Source organism: Cervus canadensis, chromosome 1 (assembly GCF_019320065.1).
Source record: "Cervus canadensis isolate Bull #8, Minnesota chromosome 1, ASM1932006v1, whole genome shotgun sequence".
Lineage (NCBI taxonomy): Eukaryota > Metazoa > Chordata > Mammalia > Artiodactyla > Cervidae > Cervus > Cervus canadensis.
In genome coordinates, this window is record NC_057386.1 from 7,797,073 (window position 1) to 7,801,395 (window position 4,323).

The window sequence follows — 4,323 nt, forward strand, 5'->3', positions numbered from 1 at the left end:
GCGGGGCCGGACGCCTGGGCGGGGCCGGGCCCTGGAGGCGGGGCCGAGCCCTGGGTGGGGCGGGGCCGAGCTCTGGGGGGCGGGGCCGAGCTCGGTCCCCTAGGCAGAGCCGCTCCAGGGTCGCGCTACCCTTCCTCGGTCGCTCCGGTGCTGTACTGGGCAGAGCCCTATTTTCCGCCGGAGCTGCTCTCTTCCGGGCGCCGTCCTCTCCTCGCCCGATAAAATCTAGGTATAATCTAGGTCTGAAGTGCCAACATCCCGTGAACTCCCAAGAAAAGCCTCTCCAATAACAGCCCCCTCCCAGAGCCTTCATCCCTGAATCAAAAGAGCCTGTTCCCTTGGGCCTTTTAGCCCTCAGGCGTTCCTTCAGACTCATTTGGAGAGTCTCGCCTGCAAGTCCTGCTGCGGTTGCCGCCTCCGGGACGCCTCCTCTGATTTCCATCGCTGCTCTCGACTCTCGTCCACCGCGAACGCGCCCTCCCCCGCATCCTGCCGCAGCGAAGGCTCCCGGCCGGGCCGAGACCCGGTCTTACTCAACTTCCCCCGCCCACCCGCCCCCGGCACTGCGTCCAGGCCTGGCGCCGAGGAAAGAAGGGGACCTAGGGTTTGCTTCTGGGAGAAGCCCTCGCTGAGTGCCTGTGTGGTGGCGGGGTCTCTGGAAAATTCCAGGAATCTCCTTTAGGGGAGACCCAGTTAAAAAAAACCAAACCCGTGTGGCCTTTGGCCCAATGACACGGAACCTTCCTAATGGGGCAGGACCTTCGTTGGCACGGATGCCTGCATCTGAGGAAAAGCATTCAAGATCTGGAGATTGGACTGCGGGGTCAGCCTCCGGGCCGCGGAGCCTGTCTGAGCCTGTTCTCAACATAGTAGCCACCCCGGTCCCACCTTCTTACCTGTGAAACCACTGGTGGTGGCATCTCTACCGCCAAAGGAGCCTCGGATCCTGGGCGTGCCACTGTACCTCAAATCCTTCAACCTCCCTGGGCCTGTGGCTTCCTTCTGTTTACAATGGGGGTAAGGGACTTCCCTGGTGGTCCAGTGGCTAAGACTCTGTGCTCTCAACGCAGGGGGCCCAGGTTCAATCCCTGGTCAGGGAACTAGATCCCACACACCACAGCTAAGACCTGGTACAACCAAATAAATGAATTAAATAAATAATTCACTTTAAAAATAAATAAATAAAATGGAAGTAAAAGGAATTTCGCAGCAGTCCAGTGGTTAGGACTCTGTGCTTCCACTGCTGGGAGCCTAAGTTCGATCCCTGGTCAGGGAACTAAGATCCTGCATAAATAAACAAATAAAAATGGAGGTAAAAATGGGCCCTGATAAAAAATAGGACTGATGCTGAAGCTGAAACTCCAATACTTTGGCCACCTGATGCAAAGAACTGACTCATTGGAAAAGGCCCTGATGCTGGGAAAGATTGAAGGTGGGAGAAGGGGAGGACAGAGGAGATGGTTGGATGGCATCACCGACTCAATGGACATGAGTTTGAGCAAGCAGGGAGCTGGTGATGGACAGAGAACCCTGGTGTGCTGCAGTCCATGGGGTCTCAAAGAGTCAAACACCATTGAGCGACTGAACTGAACTGAAAAATAGGCCCTGTCTCTTGTAAGAAGCCCCTTGAAGGGCAGGAGGCACGTGCTCATAATTGTGAGCAGCTGCTATTGTTAACTACTAGTGCTGTTACTGTTATCACAGGAGGACCTCAATGTCTCCTCAACTTTGAGGCAGTCTCTCTACTTGCTCTCAGCCCAGTGGATCTCAGCTTTGATTCCTAGCCTCCCTCCTTTGCTGCAGCCTCTCCCCTGGCCCTATAGCTCCCCTGGGGTGGGGGCAGGCAGAGTCCCCTCCGCCCCAGGTGCCCACTCCTGCAGGACATCTCAAGCATGTGCCCTGTACCCGGGCCCAAACCCCTGCACCTTCCCTTCCCAGAGGCATCTATCCTCAAGACCCACCTAACTGGTCCCCCGGGTGTGTGTGGCCCCAACTGACACCCTGCTGGTGCCCAGTGACTCCGTCCTGGCCTTCCCACCCCTTGGTTGGGGTCTGGCTGCCCAGGTGCCCCTGTTCCCCCACTCCGAATGCTGATGTTCTGGCCTAGCCTCCTGCGGTAGACTAGGCGAACAAAATCATTGGTGGGGGGCACAGGGACGGTGGTGAGATCTGGGGTGAGCTCCAGTGTCCAAATGCCCCTTTCTCAGCCCTGAGCAGGCTCTTATTCCCCCGACTCCCACCCCTTGGAGAGACATGGCTGGCCCAGAGGAGCCAAGTTTGAAGTGAAACACCGGCCAGGGCTTGGGGAGGCAGGCGGTGTCTGGTCCCTGCGGGGACCAGAATCAGGCAGTGGTGTTGGTCCCAGGGTGGGCTGGGGCCTTGACTTTTCATGAAGCTCCTGACCCCCACCTTCCTGTTATTTATCACTGACCCAGATGGGGGTGGATGGTAAGGAAAGAGGGGGAGGGACTCTGGGGTGCTGTGGATCATCCAGAGAAAGGCACCTCTACTCCTCCCCATCCCCCAGGCCTTGCGGAGTGGGGGTCGGGCCAAAGCTGGAGGATTTCTCCTCACGGCACATGCAGGGGCCATTTATTTATTGTGCACCCACCACCTCCACATCCGGGGAAGCTGCGGGGTGCAGACTAGGCTAGACCAGGGCCCACATGCAAAGCTTGGCATTCCATAGGGTAGGTGGGATATCAGAGGGGGAAGGAGAGGGCAGCTAGCCATCCTGAGTCCTTCCCCTGATCCAGGGGCTATAACACGTTATTGCATGTAATACTCAAGACAACTCCGGAAGTGGTACCATAATTATCGTCTCCTTTGTAGGGGTGAGAAAACTGACGCAGGGAGGGATGTTGATGGAGCAACTAGTATTTGAACCTAATCACCATCTGACTGTAGCCTCTGGCAAATGCTCAGCCCAGGAACTCCAAGGAAAGTTCTGCAGGAGCCCCCGGGAGGGGAGGGATTACAGTGGAGTTTGACGTCATGGATGCGTCCCATGGGAACACGGCACACTGCCCGGCCACATGGGGCGGGGATACTCATGGCAGCCTTGGCTGCAACAGCAAGCACCTGTTTGAGGGAAGGGTGTTAAAATAGAACGGGGGGTAATTTGTGCTAATGTCACCCAGTTATTTTTTTTCCTGATCTTTTTCAATTGTTTGCTCTTCCCCCCCACCCCAGTCACACCACATAACATGTGGGATGTTAGTTCCCCAACCAGGGATGGAACCAGTGACCCCTGCACTGCAAGCAGTGTCTCAACCACTGGACTGCCAGGGAAGTCCCTCACCCAGCTGTTAAAAGCAGGGAGCCCACCTCTCTCTGTGCTGATTTGGAATACATCCAAGATACATGTTAATATATAATTATACTTACATACTCAATATGTAAGTATAAATCCATTTGTTGTTGTGTAGTCACTAAGTCATGTCCAACTCTTTTGCGATCCCATGGACTGTAGCCCGCTAGGTTCCTCTGTCCATGGCAGGTTCCCAGGTAAGATATGAGAGTGGGTTGCCATTTCCTTCTCCAGGAGATCTTCCCAACCCAGGGATCAATCAAACTCAAGTCTCTTGCATCTCTTGCATTGGCAGGTGGATTCTTTACCACTGAACCACCGGGGAAGCGGTAATTCCATTTACCTACATTAAAAGAGAATGTACATATATATGCTGATAGATCCACATAAACTTCTGGAAGTGTGTTTGTGGAGTGACCTTGCATTTGAGGGAGGGGAATTAAGAGGAGAAAAACAGAGACTTGTTTTTCATTTCATACCATATGCACGTATTACTTTTCTAACTAACCGAAAAGCAGAGTCTAAGCTTTTCTTTCAATAGGCCTAAAGGTATAGGAAAGATCTTGATGGGTAGGACTGAGGAAAGGGCATTCCAGGTGGAAAGAACAAGCAGGAAGACACCGGAGTGATTCTGGGGGGAAAATTTCGGGTTTCTGGGGTCAGTTGCATCACAGGATCTGTTGGGAGGATGATGGATGGCAGCAAGACTGGGCAGGCAGGTGGGCATGTGCTGGGGACTCTGATGGATCAGGATAAAGTGTTTTTATTTTATCTTGTAAGTAATGGAGGTTGGTTTATTTTTTATTTTTTGGCTGTGCTGTGAAGCATGTGGGATCTTAGTTCCCTCACCAGGGATCAAACCCGCGCCCCCTGCACTGGAAGCATGGAGTCTTAACCACTGAACTTTCAAGGAAGTCCCAATGGAGGGTTTTTTTTTTTTTTTTTTAATTGAGAAATTGCACTCTAGTATTTTATACTCATATAGCCCTCTGTGAAAGGGGGCTTTGTCAGAC

General features: G+C 53.5%; 1 non-coding gene across 1 annotated transcript; it reads left to right on the forward strand.

Annotated features, from left to right (window-relative positions):
• Window positions 1-1,027: 1,027 nt before the first annotated feature.
• Window positions 1,028-1,100, forward strand: TRNAE-CUC. Its single transcript has one exon. It is a non-coding gene; the product is annotated as a tRNA-Glu (tRNA).
• The last annotated feature ends 3,223 nt before the right edge of the window (window positions 1,101-4,323 follow it).